The sequence below is a fragment of the Phocoena sinus genome, chromosome 15 (assembly GCF_008692025.1).
Source record: "Phocoena sinus isolate mPhoSin1 chromosome 15, mPhoSin1.pri, whole genome shotgun sequence".
In the NCBI taxonomy this organism is placed as follows: domain Eukaryota; kingdom Metazoa; phylum Chordata; class Mammalia; order Artiodactyla; family Phocoenidae; genus Phocoena; species Phocoena sinus.
In genome coordinates this window covers 42,407,570-42,427,436 of record NC_045777.1, presented here as the reverse complement: position 1 = coordinate 42,427,436, position 19,867 = coordinate 42,407,570, and the positions used below count along the sequence as shown (strand labels likewise).

General features: G+C 41.0%; 1 protein-coding gene across 1 annotated transcript in view; it reads right to left on the bottom strand.

The window, feature by feature from the left end:
• Nucleotides 1-1,308: 1,308 nt before the first annotated feature.
• The window catches only part of MACROD2 (mono-ADP ribosylhydrolase 2), a 2,059,152-nt gene continuing 2,040,593 nt past the window's right edge, over nt 1,309-19,867 (bottom strand). The window contains exon 19 of the mRNA XM_032606628.1: nt 1,309-3,277. The gene's annotated coding sequence lies outside the window, so the exon portion shown is untranslated. The remainder of the gene's footprint in view (nt 3,278-19,867) is intronic.

The window sequence follows — 19,867 nt, the reverse complement described above, 5'->3', positions numbered from 1 at the left end:
AAGGCAAATCCTTAATGAATCGTATGATTAAAAACCCTATTCCCCCAGAAAATATATTGAACATATTCTGCTAACTTTGTTATTTGTCAAAGCAAAGCCAACATGCACCACCTACAGAGAAATGTCGTTTCAAATCAACTGCATCAAGCAGAATTGTATTAATTCACAAAGAGGCTTTTCAGTGTTTCATAGAAAGATGTACAATCAGCTGCCATGACTCATAGGTGACCCAGTATCGCAGACCGTGTTTTAGACACCGCCAAGCTTTTACGAAAGAAGGCTTGTCCATCGTCTGAAGAGTTACCAGCTAGAGGACACATCCTTTGTCTGTCCTAAAACAAGTACCTTTTTAATTAGATCTATTATGTGGAGAGCCTACCTTGGTCCCACTCTCCCTCCTGTAAACCCTCGTACCACCTAGCCTGGCTGGATTGTGGTTGGAAACGGACATACAGAATTCATGTTCCGGAGGATTCAACCAGCCTTTCAAACTTTCCATTGTACAGTCTGTGCAATGACAGCACCAGTGAAATAATGGTTTCCTGTGTTGTGGGTGTCTTCGATCCGGCCAAGAGCTAGATTTTTAATATTTTACTATTGAAATGGAAATTCACTTCATTATTTGTCCTAAAGCATAAAATCTTACTGCCAAATAGCAACCCAAAATCATAATGAGGCAAAAATGAAAACACAATCTGAAGTCAAGTGTAAACAAGTTCGAGAGTGGGACTGATCATACTTACTCCTCACTCAGTTTCCTGGATACAGAGCTGACTTTCTTTTTCTATAGTTTACAGGCAGAGCCCTCCCTCCTCTCGTTCCTACCCCACCCACATTGAAAATGAATGAATGGCTATCATTGACGTCAAAGGCAACACCAGGACTGAAGTAATTCTGATCCCTACTGTTCCTACCAGAGACATTAGGTCTCTTTCATCTTTGTCCATTAAAGAAAATCTCCATCCTTCCTGCCTCCTCCTGTACTTTTCAACTTAACTCATTATTGAGCACAAGGAGCACTAATGCTTAGGAGTCATAGGAAAATGTGCTCCCAGAAGATTGTGCTTGTCAAGTACTTCACAAGAATGATGGCGACTTTCAGTTAAGTTATAAAGATGACATGAGGGCTTCCCTGGTGGCGCAGTGGTTGAGAGTCCGCCTGCCGATGCAGGGGACACGGGTTCATGCCTCGGTCCGGGAGCATCCCATATGCCGCGGAGCGGCTGGGCCCGTGAGCCATGGCCGCTGAGCCTGCGCGTCCGGAGCCTGTGCTCCGCAACGGGAGAGGCCACGACAGTGAGAGGCCCGCGTACCGCAAAAAAAAAAAAAAAAGATGACATGAAATCTAGAAACTGTCAGTATTCCCATGGCATCATTTCCTGGATTATCGAAAACGAGGCTTTTCCTTGTTTTTCTATAAAGGGATGTCTAATGGCAGTAGAGGACATAACAGTTTCTGTATCAAACCGTGGAATAATGGCAGAAGGGGAAATTAGCATGTTCTGAAATCATGAGGTCACTTAAATATTGTTGCTGCTAGGTTGACGAGCAGCTTAAAAAACTGAGGGTGTTAAAACATTACACAGGTGGAAATACAACTTGTTAATTATTCCAATAGACCAAAGAAGCCATCCAGAGAGGCAACTTATTCCAATAGACCAAAGAAGCCATCCAGGGAGGCAACAAATTCAGAAAGGCCAAAACAAAATTCATAGGAAGATGAGGTGAATTTTCTTTAGAGGAAAGAGCAAAACTGAAGAACTCCATGGAATATTTAGAAAGCAGAACACCCTTTTATTGTAGAAACGCTCGCCATTGCTTTTCTCCCTCTACAAAGAAAAAATACGCAGCTAACTTACGTATAGTTCTAAAGCCCTTATAAGGAAGGTGGATTTAAGAAGATATGGAAGAAATAGTGCGAGTTGCCACAGAAACAAACAGATTGGTCTTAGAGCCGGGGAGGCTGTGGGAAGCAGGTGTCTTGCGTCCTGAGGTTTCTGTCCACGTTGGCCCTAGGATAGACATTTGTGACAACTTCTAACTTCCTCCTGGGCCCTTCACCCCTCACGCCCACTGTATCACTGACATCTTGGCTTATTAGTGCTGCTACTCTCCTTCAGTGTGCGCTGGGAGAGGGGACTAGCCATCAAATTAGTCTTGGACTCAGCATGAACAAAAACACAGCATGTAAAAGCAAACCAGGAAGCCAGAACTACAAGCAAGACCTCTAATCGCCTCTAACTTCAAACGAGCATCTGCTCTGTGGGTCATCAGTCCCTGGGTGAAGACAAGATGTTCTTTTATGAGAAGCATATATATAAAGAGAGATTTCAAGTGGAACTTTTCATATCCATAGGCGGATGCTTGGATCCTAAATGCAGCAGCCCCCCATCTCTTAACTAAAATGCCTAGAGAAGTGCCACCCCATACAATTGTGTCACAAGGAGTTACATCTCCCAGGGGGGCTCCATGTGAAGCACCCAGTAAAGACCTCCTGAACCAGGTGAGCTCTGCTGAAAGTCGGTGTCAGAGAAGAACTCACCTGCCGTCCTGCTACCAAGGAAGACCCGACAGCAGCCAGGGCCCACCTTCCTTGTGATGCCTCCACGCTCTGCTCCGGATTAAACTCGACTTCCACAATCCTCCTGACAACCACATGGAACAACACTGTACCTTGGGAATCCCGGAATAAAACACCATTTTTAACTCATCGTCCTGACCTTTTTCCAAGTGATTTCTGATGGTTTTGCCCATTTTCTATCCTGCCTCCTTCATCCATGGATTCTAATACAGGGCTTGATGGTTCCTGAAATGCAGCCTGCAGCTTACCAAACAGTCACCTTCCTTCCTTCTCTTTCTTGGAAGAAACCACTGTACCAACCAGCTTTGTGAAATAACTGAGAAAGCAGACAGGAGCCAGGATACACATGTATGTCACACGTGCCACTGGGACCCTGGGGCAGAGTCGTGAGAGAAAAGACAGAAATGACAGGAATAGTGCCTGAAAGATGCATTCACGTGGGTCCCCCCACCAAATAAAATTTTTTTTTTTTCCTTTTTTTCTTTCTCTTTCTGCCGGTAAACAGAACAAAATGCGGCTGGAGAAATTAGAGCAAAGGATTCCCCATCCTTCCGTGGGACTCGCCTCCCCCCACCCTCCCCCACAGGGCACACAGGTGTCTTTTTCCACCCGCCCCCCTCAGGGGCCGGGAGGCCTGCAATGCTGAGGACTGTCATTTACTTCCATTTCTTTGTTCCTTTGCTTCATCTTGTGCCCCTGCCGAAGATAAGGAGAAACCATTTGTTAGATTAAAGATAAGATATCTTCATAGGTTGAGCAAGGAATATCTTTTTCATACAGCCATTTAAATGCTTCTCACCCCTCAAATGTGCCTAGAAAGATCTTCTTTGACTATCCAAAAGCTTTGGATATCTGAGCTGTAATTGCAGGCACGGGATAAATCACTGCTAATAAATGTACGCGACATTGACAACTTGCTTGGCTGATGGGGGTGATTAACTCAACCCTTCAAGGTATTCTTTGAGAAACCTAATCTTGAACCAATGTGTCCTCCCTTCTCAGCCCTTTCATGCGCTCCAGTTTCCAGGGCTCATCATAGAAACAATAATAATTTACATGACGCTGATTTGCAAAAGTCATTGATTGTCATCCCACCACTTTGAGATCTTATTAAGTAGGCATCTGCCGTGTTCTCCACTTGTGAAAGAACTCTAAGAAGATACCCTGCCTTAAAAGAACCTATAGGGAAATGTATAGATCTTAAGTATACTTCAAACTGTTTTGAAAAATGCATTTAACCCACATCATTCCCATTGGCCCAGAAAGGTCCCTTTTTAATTATTAACTGTACAACTCATCTGATTTCTATCACCATAAATTACATCTCTTCAAGGAAGAACTGGAGAGATGATCTCTGAGCTAACTTTCTATTCTAGTGTCCTATGAATCTTAAAAAAAAAATCCTTTGAGGCGTGTGTGTGTGTATAGAAAAGCGAGATCATGCTCATTGTAGATAATATTTAAAATATCCCAAAGTAGACAAGCAAGGATCCTGCATAATGCCTCTTCTGTAGTTAATATTATGGAGCATTTCCTTATATTATTTTTCCATATCTTTCATATGCATATACACAATCATACATTTTAATATTAACAATTAAGATTGTAAACAGGAAGAACATTACAGACAACCTTAAGACATATCTAGCATATGTTCACTATCCAGATTTAATATGTGTTAATATTTTTCAAATTTCCTTGTGATCTTTATTTTACTTTAATAAAACATTATGGGTAAATTAAAGTATTTACAGATAAATTAAAACTGTTTCTCTTCCTTCCCAGAGATTACTGAATCCTGACATTAGTGTGAATCAACAACATGCATGTTTTTACACTTTTACACACATATGTATTTACAAATACAGACACAGTGGGAAGTATGTAGTGTCACCTTGTGTATTATAAAATGTACGTAAATAGTAACTTGTCTTACTCTGTTTTTAACCATTCGTCAATTATTATTGTTATAAATTTATAATCAATATATATTTTGGCGTTCCTTTGTGTTTACCATTTTTCTTGGCTTGCAGTTGTTTCCTGCACGCTACTCGTTCCTCTGGGCTCAATTCTCTTCTTACTGTTGTGCCTCCTTTAGTAGCTTTTAGAGAAAACGTATGTGAGTAGCAAGGTTTTTTTTCCTGAAAATGGGATATCATTTTCTTTTTTAATAATTAATTAATTAAATTTTTTTGGCTGTGTTGGGTCTTTGTTTCCGTGTGAGGGCTTTCTCTAGTTGCGGCGAGCGGGGGGCCACTCTTCATCGTGGTGCACGGGCCTCTCACTGTTGCAGCCTCTCTTGTTGTGGAGCACAGGCTCGAGACGTGCAGGCTCAGTAGTTGTGGCTCACGGGCCTAGTTGCTCCGCGGCATGTGGGATCTTCCCAGACCAGGGCTCCAACCTGTGTCCCCTGCATTGGCAGGCAGAGTCTCAAGCACTGCGCCACCAGGAAAGCCCCTCATTTTCTTAAATGATAGTGAAACTAGTGAAGAACCCTATGTTGACAATTATTTTAATCCATGTTTTGAAGACTCAGAATTATTCCATTATCTTCTGACCTAAATTCTTGATCTTGGGAAGCTTGTTGTCTGTGCAATACCTATTTATTTATGGTTAACTCTCCTTTCCCTCTAATTGTTTTAATTTTTTTCTCATTTGTGTTCTGTAGTGCATAAGTGTGAATTTATTTTAAATATGTCCTTCTTGTAACTTATTATTCTTTTTTTAACTTAAAATGTATTACTTTCATCAATTCTTTTTAAAGGAACTCCTTTATTTTATTTATTTATTTATTCATTCCTGGCTGCGCTGTGTCTTCGTTTCTGCGCGAGGGCCTTCTCTAGTTGGGGCGAGCGGGGGCCACTCTTCATCGCGGTGCGTGGGCCCCTTACTATCACGGCCTCTCGTGTTGTGGAGCACAGGCTCCAGACACGCAGGCTCAGTAGTTGTGGCTCACGGGCCCAGTTGCTCCGTGGCATGTGGGATCCTCCCAGACCAGGGCTCGAACCCACATCCCCTACACTGGCAGGCAGACTCTCAACCACTGCGCCACCAGGGAAGCCCCTATTACTTTCATCAATTCTGATAAATCCTTGCCAGTATCTTTCAAATACTATCAACCAGCTCCTTTTAGAGCTCTTGTTGAATACAAAATGTCTTGGTTATTCTCCTTCTATCCCTTATGTCTCCTCATGTGTCATTTATATTACTATATATTTACTTGCTTCCTCTAAATTGTTAATTTTTCATAGTTTGCTTTTTTCTTACAGTTTTATATCTACTTTTTATCTTTTGCTGTCATTTAAATGTATATACTTTATAAAATCTTCAAAACGTTCTACTCTCAAGTTCTCATCATGCTAATCATCCTGTAATTTTATCCGCCAACTCTCACTCATGATGGATCATTTCCTTTTGTGTTTTGTAAGTCTTAAAATTGTAAACTCACCTTCAGAAATTTAATTCTTCTGTAGGAATTCCAAGGGATAGTTTTACATTTCCATTTGCTAACTCTCCCAGGGATAACACTGGTCTATAATCTAATATTAAATTAATTTTTCAGTTTGTATATTAACGTATGACTTTGGATGGCGTAAGTTTGTGTTTCAGACGCATGGTGCATATATGTTTTCTACTTAGTATGGGAGCCTTTTTCTTTCCTCATGCAGCACCCTGGGCAGGCTCAAGTCTCCTTGTTAATTTCTTGAGCTGGGTTATGACTTACTTATGTAGAGTTATCAATTTCAGCTCCTTACCTTGAGTGACCCAAGGTCCCAGGTGCCTATCTCTGCACCAACAACCAAACTGCAGCCCTTGGGGCTGCTGGATCTTCAGCTCACTAGATTATTGCTTTGGTGTTCAAATTCCTCTTCACTTCTGACACCTTAGCTTTCATGTCAGCTGAGCTATATATTGAAAAATATTTTTGTTATAGTTTATCTCTCATTTCTAAGCATTTGTATTGAGAGGGGTTCTGCATTTTTTTCCCCCACCTTTTCAGTCACCTATTGCTACAAAACAAGCCACTCCAAAACATAGTGGCCCCAAAACTCATGATTTATCGTTTCTAATGATTCTGTAATCTGGCTTGGGCTCAGCCTGGCAGTTCATCTGCTCCAGGTGTCATCCACTGGGGCCGGAACATCCAAAATGCCCTCTCACTTCCCAGAATCTCTCTCCATGTGGCCTTCCTCATTCTATAGCACAGCTTGAACTCCTTACAGGGTGGATGGATTCCAAGAGTACAAAAATGGAAGTTACAAGGCCTCCTAAAGCCCAACCTGGAAGCCACACTTGGCCAGCCATGTTCCTCTAGAATCAAAAGTTCAGATTCGATAACCATCTTTACATGCCCTCAAATACTTGTTAAATTATTTTTCAATTTGCACAGTGTTCTATTGATTCGTTGAACTGTTCTCCTGTTGTCATTTATGATAGCCCTGATTTTTTACAATTATAAATTACACAACACTAAACATTCTTGTCTTATGTCTTTGAACTCTAATTCTATTTCCATTTCATGGTATTTCTTTAATTTCCCTGGAGGTATGATGCACAGATCGAAAGGTTCTTTCTTCCTGTTGAACTACCAATAATGCCTACAAACCCAGCTGTGTAAATATTTCTCTGGGAACTGATGACATTCCTTAGGTCATACTGTTCGTTATGACAGCTGTGTTCAGAAATGCACTACTGTTTAGGGAGCAGTACGGTATCATCAAAGAATTTTGTCCTGGAAGTATTTGAACTTCCATTGATCAGCTAAGTGACCCAGTGCAAGTCACTTCTCCTTCCTGGAGTTAAGGGACTGCAGCAAAGAGGTAAGGGAGGAGCCATGATACATGGTTTTGCAATAAAGTTAAACTAATTTTGAACTTTAAGTTTTGACAACTTATTCATTTGGGTAAGGGTATGTAGATAGATTCATGTTTATAGTCAAGGAAAATATTTTGACATTGACCAAGGAAAACATTTATTTTGGTGCTGCATCTAGATATTGATCACACAGAAAAATAATAGTGTCTGTAAGGAAAAAATCTAGATAAGTCTAAAGTCTGTTGGCAGCAAAAGGGCAAAAGGTAAGGCAATACTGAAGAACTTGCATGTAAATTGTTCAGGGTTAATCTCACTTCATTACTTCTTAATGTAAACTTCTCTGCTGTATCATTTCTGCAACTTAACAGGATAATCTTAAATACATAAACAAGGTTAAAAAATGTTTTATAAGACCATGTTTGTATAAGTTTATATTTTTTAGCCGTCCTATGCTATACATGTATTGCACAAATGCTATTATATTTAGCTTTAAATGATGTTTAAAATGGTGATAGGAAGACAGCTCCCTGCTTTCACATGTTCTCAAACTTCAGTCGGCCACAATGCTGGAGCTTGAGCAATGTGTCTGCCATGATGCTGGTGCAACATGGCCTTCTGGGAGAGTGCAGAGGCCTACTGAGAAGATGCAGGGAAGATGAAGGGAGGTGTGAATGAAAAATGGTGCCTGCCTACACTGCCACCCTGATGGTGAGCCCTGAGGAGGCTCAGGATGCGAAAGAACGGGATACAGGATACAAAAGATAATGACCTCATGCTGTGTAGCCATGCGCATTGGGAAACCCACTCATCTTAGCTAAAGCTTGCTCTGCCGGGGACACGAATAAGAACTGGCCATTCCACAGTCTGAGCACTGTGGTGGTCTTATCCCACTAGAGGGAAAACCTAAGACGTGTAAGAGAAGCTGAAACAGCTCTGGGGCAAAACCTAGAGGAGTTAAGCTCACAAGCGGCACATTGCCCACCACACGATCATCGCTAGTGATTTTATTTTGACAAACCAACCTCTGAATGGGGAATAAAGCTTTCAAAACAGAAAGCAAAAGGAACAACAGACTGCGAACCTCCAACTAATACCCTAGCCACGTTTATATATATCTACAAAACTGACTGATTTACCTGGGAATATCGTGCTCTGATAAGACTAAGAATGGGGCTCTTTTATCGCATATTCAGTTAAGCCTGCTTGATAAAAAAAACACATCTTTTCAGAATTCTGACCTTAAAGAAACAGAAGCCCTTCTAGCGGTAACTTGCATTTCTCTTCCTGTGTCTTTGAAATGTAAATGTTCTACCTGTTCTTCTTTAGGCATTTGTGTGTGTGTGTGTGTGTGTGTGTGTGTGTCATCCAATTGAATAGACTGTGGTCCTGAGCAGTGTTTTTTTTTCTGGCTGTGCGAACTCTCAGGGGCTTTTTGCCATCTAAACCTTTGGTGCGTTAGCTTGTACAACGAAGGCCTTTACTTTCTTAAACTATTTTGAAGAGTAAACTTTCTGGATCTTGTTTAGGTGGCATCTTTTGCACCTCTTCTGGGGAAGCCTCTTGTATCTTATTGGTTTGAGTCACTATTAAGATATATCTCATTAATGGCCAGATGATGGTTCCTTTAAATTGGACTTCTGAATTGGTAAATTTTTAGAATGCTCTCATTATAAACAGCCGTTTTATTGGTACTTATTAAAAAAGAAGGAAATTAAAGGGTGGGAAATATATCTAATGGTTAGTTTAAAACAAACAAGAAAAACCAGCTTGTGAACCTTTGCTTAATTATATTGTGGGATAGACATGTTTCACTGGGGAATGCTTCCCCTGCTTGGTATTATAAGACAGGGCATATAGATCTGCCTCTCAGGAAATATTAATTAAACATACTAACGGAAACCAATAAGGCTACCTGAACTTTATAAAGTAAAAACTGAGAACTAATATTCAAGGGCTAATAATAATAAAATCAGTGATTTTGCTCTGGGTTTTAACTTGCGCACTCAGAAAGAGGGCCTTGTTGAAGGTCTTATGCAAGTTTTTAAAGGCATGATAAATTAAACCCTAAAGTCCTAGAATACAGAACTCTTAAATTTCAGTTCAATTGGCAATATTCTCACTGAAAAGCAAATTAAATAAAATATAGCTGGGCAAATCAACTTTTTAATATCATTTAGGTGACCAGTTCTTTGGGGAATTAAAAGCAACTGTGTTTGCCTTGCATTAAATCTCTACAAATCAGAAATGTAAAAACAGCCCACAATGACCTGAGACTGAACCTAATCGGCTCAACCAAGTAGAACCGGAAACCAAAGCCAAAAAAAGGGCAAAAGTGGCCCTTTTAAACTCCAACTGTTACTGAATGCAAGTTTGTGAACCTGGCACACAGTGAGGCCAAACAAACAAAAACGTCAGAGTTTGGAGCAGAGAGGTTTATTGTAGGGCCAAGCAAGGAAAATGGGTGGCTCATGCCCCAAAACTCTGAACTCCCCAATGGTTTTTGGGGAGAAGTTTTTAATAGGCAAAATGTGGGGTGAGGGCTACAGGGTGTGTGACTTTCTTCCAATTGGTTGGTGGTGAGGTAACAGGGCAGTGCTCCAGGAATCTTGTGCTCAGCCTGAAATTACCATCCTCCACCTGGGTGGGGGCCTTAGTTCCTGCAGAAGAAACTCAAAGGTATTGTTATGTATATCCCTTGAAGGAGGAACCAGGATCCTGCTTTAATCTCTGCACTATTGTTTCTTGACTGCTCCTCCTTTGTTTCTGCATTGCCTCACTTCCCCGATGAGCAGCTGTTTGAATCTGCCCTTTATAACAAAGGGAAGGGTCAAGGGAGGCTGAATGAAGCTTATTTCCTACAAACAAGAAATGGGGGACATGGAAAGGATTTGTACCCAGGAGGGCCCCTCGAGTCCTGCTCAGTTTCAAAACTGCTGGGAAGGCTCTCTCAGCCAAAATCTAATTCATAGCCTCCTTAAGGGTTTATCAAGAATAAATACAGGGCTTCCCTGGTGGCGCAGTGGTTGAGAGTCCGCCTGCCGATGCAGGGGACACGGGTTCGTGCCCCGGTCTGGGAGGATCCCACATGCCGCGGAGCGGCTGGGCCCGTGAGCCATGGCCGCTGAGCCTGTGCATCCGGAGCCTGTGCTCTGCAATGGGAGAGGCCACAGCGGTGAAAGGCCCGCGTACCACAAAAAAAAAAAAAAAAAAAAAAAAAAAAGAATAAATACAAATCTGAAAGCCTTTTCCATAAATAGTAAAATCTTAGTCATCTGAACAAGCAACTTTAATTTATTCCAGTTGTTCTTTATAAAGTAGTAAGCTTATATTGTATTATTTAATTCATAACTAAGTTTTTAAAGTGAGGCTATGACATCTCCAGTTTTGTCTGGTTATATGTCTGTGTACATGTTATATGTATGAGATGTGTCTACCTCTGGAAAATATCAAAAGTAAACTTATAAAAGAGCTCTATTTAATTGACTTAAAAGTAAGTGCTGAGACCGGGGCACAAACCCGCGTCCCCTGCATCGCCAGGTGGACTCTCAACCACTGCGCCACCAGGGAAGCCCTGAAGTTTATTTTTTACACATTTATCATCTCACTAGTTTCGCAATACATTGATCTATAATAATAGTATAATTTGTCTAGAAAAAAATGCTAATTCCTAGGAGATAAAAATCACCAGTTGAGGGGGACCTTGAAGATGGCGGAAGAGTAAGACGCGGAGATCGCCTTCCTCCCCACGGATACACCAGAAATACATCCACACGTGGAACAACTCCTACAGAACTCCTACTGAAGGCTGGCAGAAGACCTCAGACCTCCCAAAAGGCAAGAAACTCCCCACGTAACTGGGTAGGGCAAAAGAAAAAACAGAGACAAAAGAATAAGGACGGCACCTGCACCAGTGGGAGGGAGCTGTGAAGGAGGAAAAGTTTCCACACACTAGGAAGCCCCTCCGCGGGCGGAGACTGCGGGAGGCAGAGGGGGGAGTTTCGGGACCGCGGAGTAGTGCACAGCGACGGGTGCGGAGGGCAAAGCGGGGAGATTCCTGCACAGACGATCGGTGCTGACCGGCACTCACCAGCCCGAGTGGCTTGTCTGCTCACCCGCGGGGGCGGGCGGGGCCGCGAGCTGAGGCTCGGGTTTTGGTTTTGGACGGAGCTCAGGGAGAGGACTGGGGTTGGCGGCTTGAACATAGCCTGAAGGGGTTAGTGCACCACGACTAGCCGGGAGGGAGTTCGGGGAAAAGCCTGCACCGGCCGAAGAGGCAAGAGACTTTTTCTTCCCTCTTTGTTTCCTGGTGCGCGAGGAGAGGGGTTTAAGAGCGCTGCTTAAAGGAACTCCAGAGACGGGCGCGAGCCGCGGCTAAAAGCGCGAACCCCAGAGACGGGCGCGAGCCGCGGCTGAGGGCGCGAGCCCCCGAGACGGGCGCGAGCCGCGGCTGAAAGCGCAAACCCCAGAGACGGGCGCGAACCGCGGCTAAAACCGCGGACCCCAGAGACGGGCGGGAGACGCTAAGGCTGCTGCTGCCGCCACCAAGGGGCCTGTGTGCGAGCACAGGTCACTCTCCACACCCCTCTTCCGCGGAGCCTGTGCAGCCCGCCACTGCCAGGTTCCCGGGATCCAGGGACAACTTCCCCGGGAGTACGCACGGCGGGTCTCAGGCTGGTGCAACATCACGCTGGCCTCTGCCGCAACGTCACGCTGCCTCTGCAGCCGCAGGCCCGCCCCGCACATAGTGCCCCTCCTACCCCCATCCCCCAACCCCCGGCCTGAGTGAGCCGGAGGCCCCGAATCAGCGGCTCCTTTAACCCCGTCCTGTCTGAGCGAAAAAACAGACGCCCTCCAGCGACCTACACGCAGAGGCAGGGCCAAATCCAAAGCTGAGCTCCTGTGAGCTGTGAGAACAAAGAAGAGAAAGGGAAATCTCTCCCAGCAGCCACAGAAGCAGCGGATTAAAGCTCCACAATCAACTTGATATACCCTGCATCTGTGGAATACCTGAATAGACAAGGAATGATCCCAAATTGAAGAGGTGGAATTTAGGAGCGAGATCTATGATTTTTTTCCCTTTTCCTCTTTTTGTGAATGTGTACGTGTATGCTTCTGTGTGAGATCCTGTCTGTATACTCTTGCTTCCACCATTTGTCCTAGGGCTCTATCCGTCCATGACTTTTTTTTAAAAATTCTTTTTCTTAATAATTAAGTTTAATTGTAATAACTTTATTATACTTTACCTTCGGTCTTTCTTTCCTTCCTTCCTTCCCTCCTTTAGACAACGAATCACCCCAAATTGAGGAGGTGGTCTCAGGGAGCAGGATTTATGATTTTTCCCCCTTTACCTCTTTTTGTGAAGGTGTATGTGTATGCTTCTGTGTAAGATTTTCTCTGTATAGCTTTGCTCCCAACATTTGTCCTAAGGTTCTATCCGTCCCTTTTTTTTTTTTTTCTAAATATTTTTTAATTCAATAACTATATTATACTTTATTTTATTTTTACTGTATCATCTTTCTTTCTGTCTTTTTTCCTTCTTTCCCTCCTTCCTTCCTTCCTCCCTCCCTCCCTCCCTCCTTTCCTTCTTTGCTTCTTTCTTCCTTCCTTCCTTTCCTCCTTTCCTTCTTTCTTTACTCATACTTCTACTAATTCTCCCTACTTTTTCTCCCTTTTATTCTGAGCTGTGTGGATGAAAGGCTCTTGGTGCTCCAGCCAGGAGTCAAGGCTCTGCCTCTGAGGTAGGAGAGCCAACTTCAGGACACTGGTCAACAAGAGACCTCCCAGCTCCACATAATATTAAACGGCGGAAATCCCAGAGACCTCCATCTTAACACCAGCACCCAGCTTCACTCAACGACCAGCAAGCCACAGTGCTGGACAACCTATGCCAAACAACTAGCAAAACAGGAACACAACCCCACCCATTAGCAGAGAGGCTGCCTAAAATCATAATAAGGCCACAGACACCCCAAAACACACCACCAGACGTGAACCTGCCCACTAGAGAGACAAGATCCAGCCTCATCCAGCACAACACAGGCACTAGTCCCCTCCACCAGGAAGCCTACACAACCCACTGAAACAACCTTAGCCACTGGAGACAGACATCAAAAACAACGGGAACTACGAACGTGCAGCCTGCAAAAAGGAGACCCCAAACACAGTAAGATAAGCAAAATGAGAAGACAGAAAAACACACAGCAGATGAAGGAGCAAGATAAAAACCCACCAGACCTAACAAATGAAGAGGAAATAGGCAATCTACCTGAAAAAGAATTCAGAATAATGATAGTAAGGATGATCCGAAATCTTGGAAGTAGAATGGACAAAATGCAAGAAACAGTTAACAAGGACCTACAAGAACTAAAGATGAAACAAGCAACGATGAACAATGCAATAAATGAAATTAAAATCACTCTAGATAGGATCAATAGCAGAATAACTGAGGCAGAAGAACGGATAAGTGACCTGGAAGATAAAGTAGTGGAAATAACTACTGCAGAGCAGAATAAAGAAAAAAGAATGAAAAGAACTGAGGACAGTCTCAGAGACCTCTGGGACAACATGAAACGCACCAACATTCGAATTATAGGGGTTCCAGAAGAAGAAGAAAGAAAGAAAGGGACTGAGAAAATATTTGAAGAGATTATAGTTGAAAACTTCCCTAATATGGGAAAGGAAATAGTTAATCAAGTCCAGGAAGCACAGAGGGTCCCATACAGGATAAATACAAGGAGAAACACGCCAAGACACATATTAATCAAACTGTCAAAAATTAAATACAAAGAAAGCATATTAAAAGCAGCAAGGGAAAAACAACAAATAACACACAAGGGAATCCCCATAAGGTTAACAGCTGATCTCTCAGCAGAAACCCTACAAGCCAGAAGGGAGTGGCAGGACATACTGAAAGTGATGAAGGAGAATAGCCTGCAACCAAGACTACTCTACCCAGCAAGGATCTCATTCACATTTGATGGAGAAATGAAAACCTTTACAGACAAGCAAAAGCTGAGAGAGTTCAGCACCACCAAACCAGCTTTACAACAAATGCTAAAGGAACTTCTCTAGACACGAAACACAAGAGAAGGAAATGACCTATAGTAGCGAACCCAAAACAATATATAAAATGGAAATAGGAACATACATATCGATAATTACCTTAAATGTAAATGGACTAAATGCTCCCACCAAAAGACACAGATTGGCTGAATGGATACAAAAACAAGACCCTTATATATGCTGTCTACAAGAGACCCACTTCAGAACTAGAGACACATACAGACTGAAAGTAAGGGGATGGAAAAAGATATTCCATGCAAATGGAAACCAAAAGAAAGCTGGAGTAGCAATTCTCATATCAGACAAAATAGACTTTAAAATAAGGACTATTAAAAGGGACAAAGAAGGACACTACATAATGATCAAGGGATCGATCCAAGAAGAAGATATAACAATTGTAAATATTTATGCACCCAACATAGGAGCACCTCAATACATAAGGCAAATACTAACAACCATAAAAGGGGAGATCAACAGTAACACATTCATAGTAGGGGACTTTAACACCCCACTTTCACCCATGGACAGATCATCCAAAATGAAAATAAATAAGGAAACACAAGCTTTAAATGATACATTAAACAAGATGGACTTAATTGATATTTATAGGACACTCCATCCAAAAACAACAGAATACACATTTTTCTCAAGTGCTCATGGAACATTCTCCAGGATAGATCATATCTTGGGTCACAAATCAAGCCTTGGTAAATTTAAGAAAACTGAAATTGTATCAAGTATCTTTTCCGACCACAACGCCATGAGACTAGATATCAATTACAGGAAAAGATCTGTAAAAAATACAAACACATGGAGGCTAAACAATACACTACTTAATAATGAAGTGATCACTGAAGAAATCAAAGGGGAAATCAAAAAATACCTAGAAACAAATGACAATGGAGACACAACGACCCAAAACCTATGGGATGCAGCAAAAGCAGTTCTAAGGGGGAAGTTTATAGCAATACAAGCCCACCTTAAGAAGCAGGAAACATCTCGAATAAACAACCTAACCTTGCACCTCAAGCAATTAGAGAAAGAAGAACAAAAAAACCCCAAAGCTAGCAGAAGGAAAGAAATCATAAAAATCAGATCAGAAATAAATGAAAAAGAAATGAAGGAAACAATAGCAAAGATCAATAAAACTAAAAGCTGGTTCTTTGAGAAGATAAACAAAATAGATAAACCACTAGCCAGACTCATCAAGAAAAAAAGGGAGAAGACTCAAATCAATAGAATTAGAAATGAAAAAGGAGAAGTAACAACTGACACTGCAGAAATAAAAAAAATCATGAGAGATTACTACAAGCAACTCTATGCCAATAAAATGGACAATCTGGAAGAAATGGACAAATTCTTAGAAATGCACAACCTGCCAAGACTGAATCAGGAAGAAATAGAAAATATGAACAGACCAATCACAAGCACTGAAATTGAAACTGTGATTAAAAACCTTCCAACAAACAAAAGCCCAGGACCAGATGGCTTCACAGGTGAATTCTATCAAACGTTTAGAGAAGAGCTAACACCTATCCTTCTCAAACTCTTCCAAAATATAGCAGAGGGAGGAACACTCCCAAATTCCTTCTACGAAGCCACCATCACCTTGATACCAAAACCAGACAAGGATGTCACAAAGAAAGAAAACTACAGGCCAATATCACTGATGAACACAGATGCAAAAATCCTCAACAAAATACTAGCAAACAGAATCCAACAGCACATTAAAAGGATCATACACCATGATCAAGTGGGGTTTATTCCAGGAATGCAAGGATTCTTCAATATACGCAAATCTATCAATGTGATAAACCATATTAACAAATTGAAGGAGAAAAACCATATGATCATCTCAATAGATGCAGAGAAAGCTTTCGACAAAATTCAACACCCATTTATGATAAAAACCCTCCAGAAAGTAGGCATAGAGGGAACTTTCCTAAACATAATAAAAGCCATATATGACAAGCCCACAGCAAACATCATCCTCAATGGTGAAAAACTGAAAGCATTTCCACTAAGATCAGGAACAAGACAAGGTTGCCCACTCTCACCACTCTTATTCAACATAGTTTTGGAAGTTTTAGCCACAGCAATCAGAGAAGAAAAGGAAATAAAAGGAATCCAAATCGGAAAAGAAGAAGTAAAGCTGTCACTGTTTGCAGATGACATGATACTATACATAGAGAATCCTAAAGATGCTACCAGAAAACTACTAGAGCTAATCAATGAATTTGGTAAAGTAGCAGGATACAAAATTAATGCACAGAAATCTCTGGCATTCCTATATACTAATGATGAAAAATCTGAAAGTGAAATCAAGAAAACACTCCCATTTACCATTGCAACAAAAAGAATAAAATATCTAGGAATAAACCTACCTAAGGAGACGAAAGACCTGTATGCAGAAAATTATAAGACACTGATGAAAGAAATTAAAGATGATACAAATAGATGGAGAGATATACCATGTTCTTGGATGGGAAGAATCAACATTGTGAAAATGACTCTACTACCCAAAGCAATCTACAGATTCAATGCAATCCCTATCAAACTACCACTGGCATTTTTCACAGAACTAGAACAAAAAATTTCGCAATTTGTATGGAAACACAAAAGACCCCGAATAGCCAAAGCAATCTTGAGAACGAAAAAAGGAGCTGGAGGAATAAGGCTCCCTGACTTCAGACTATATTACAAAGCAACAGTAATCAAGACAGTATGGTACTGGCACAAAAACAGAAAGATAGATCAGTGGAACAGGATAGAAAGCCCAGAGATAAACCCACGCACATATGGACACCTTATCTTTGATAAAGGAGGCAGGAATGTACAGTGGAGAAAGGACAGCCTCTTCAATAAATGGTGCTGGGAAAACTGGACAGGTACATGTAAAAGTATGAGATTAGATCACTCCCTAACACCATACACAAAAATAAGCTCAAAATGGATTAAAGACCTAAACGTAAGGCCAGAAACTATCAAACTCTTAGAAGAAAACATAGGAAGAACACTCTATGACATAAATCACAGCAAGATCCTTTCTGACCCACCTCCTAGAGTAATGGAAATAAAAACAAAAATAAACAAATGGGACCTAATGAAACTTCAAAGCTTTTGCACAGCAAAGGAAACCATAACCAAGACCAAAAGACAACCCTCAGAATGGGAGAAAACATTTGCAAATGAAGCAACTGACAAAGGATTAATCTCCAAAATTTACAAGCAGCTCATGCAGCTCAACCAAAAAACAAACAACCCCATCCAAAAATGGGCAGAAGACCTAAATAGACATTTCTCCAAAGAAGATATACAGAATGCCAACAAACACATGAAAGAAAGCTCAACATCATTAATCATTAGAGAAATGCAAATCAAAACTACAATGAGATATCATCTCACACCAGTCAGAATGGCCATAATCAAAAAATCTAGAAACAATAAATGCTGGAGAGGGTGTGGAGAAAAGGGGACACTCTTGCACTGCTGGTGGGAATGTGAATTGGTTCAGCCACTGTGGAGAACAGTATGGAGGTTCCTTAAAAAACTACAAATAGAATTACCATATGACCCAGCAATCCCACTACTTGGCATATACCCTGAGAAAACCAAAATTCAAAAAGAGTCATGTACCAAAATGTTCATTGCAGCTCTATTTACAATAGCCAGGACATGGAAACAACCTAAGCGCCCATCATCGGATGAATGGATAAAGAAGATGTGGCACATATACACAATGGAATATTACTCAGCCTTAAAAAGAAATGAAATTGAGCTATTTGTAATGAGATGGATAGACCTAGAGTCTGTCATACAGAGTGAAGTAAGTCAGAAAGAAAAAGACAAATACCGTATGCTAACACATATATATGGAATTTAAGGGAAAAAAATGTCATGAAGAACCTAGGGGTAAGATAGGAATAAAGACGCAGACCTACTGGAGAACGGACTTGAGGGTATGGGGAGGGGGAGGGGTGAGTTTTGACAGGGCGAGAGAGAGTCATGGACATATACACACTAACAAACGTAGTAAGGTAGATAGCTGGGGGGAAGCAGCCGCAAGGCACAGGGATATTAGCTCCGTGCTTTGTGACAGCCTGGAAGGGTGGGATGGGGAGAGTGGGAGGGAGGGAGACGCAAGAGGGAAGACATATGGTAACATATGTATATGTATAGCTGATTCACTCTGCTTTATAACAAAGTGAATCACACCATTGTAAAGCAATTATATAACACACCATTGTAAAGCAATTATACCCCAATAAAGATGTTTAATAAAAAAAAAAAAGGAAAGGAAAAAAAAAAAAAAAAAATTAAGTGCTTACAAACTAAATATTTCTAAATATGAAAGAAACTACCCAGAATGAATTTCAGGTTCACATGATCTAGAAAGTATTCAATATTAAATTAACATGTGGTATTAAAGCTAGCTTAAGCTTGCTGGTTTATTGTACCTAGGTTTACTGAAGGTCAATACATGTTATTTCTGTTACAGAGTTTGTCAACAACAACAACGAAAAATTAACTTGGTATGATGAAATTCTTATAAGTAGATTAAATAAGAGTTTTTGGGTGAACTCTTTAGAAATAATTACGTTTTAGGAATGTCTACTTGAAAATAATCTCTCCAAATATCTGGTAACTTGAAACTTTAGAATTGTGCTAAATTAAGTTAAAATGATGAGAGTTTGTTGAATAGCTAGGTCATTCCCAAATAAAATAAGATACTGAAAAAATGACTGAACCTTGGCTTCCCCTTAGAGAGTAACTAAAGGTGTTTAGAAGTATTAATAGATGTTTGGTGCCACACTGGGATATTTTTATAAGAAAGCACATGTTTTTAGAAATTATTATTGGTATTTATGTTTGCCATATAGAGTGCTAATGTAGAAGACAGTTCATAATTGCTTACTTCTTAGTTTTCACTAGAAATTAAGGTTTTTAAGAGTTGAGGATTCTAAGCATGTAATTAAAGCTAATAGAAATAATAAAGGAACCATTTCAGTAGGAAAGTAAGATGTGTGTTGTGAACAAAAGAAGGTATGAAAAATGGAATTGCATTTTGTTAAGGGAAAAGAAAGTAATTTTGTCCTAGAGCTGGTTGTTTCTAGATGTGGGGAAAATTAAGGGGCAAAATAATATGCATACAGAAAGGGGTAGAAAAGGAACCCTGAGAATAGAGTTTTGTTCATGGTCAGGATTGGCTGAATTTAATTAAGTAGATGGATGGATTTTCTTGTCAAAAGTAAGCTGGTACAAGACTGGAGTTTCACTTTCTCTCTCTGTTAAGAAAACAAAGTTTTCTTGAAGTGCTGCTTTGGTAGCAGATTGTGTGAGCTTCTGTGCCTTTAAGTGACCTGTATTTACTTTTGAAATCTTTTGTCACTTTGGTTAAGTGAACAAGCT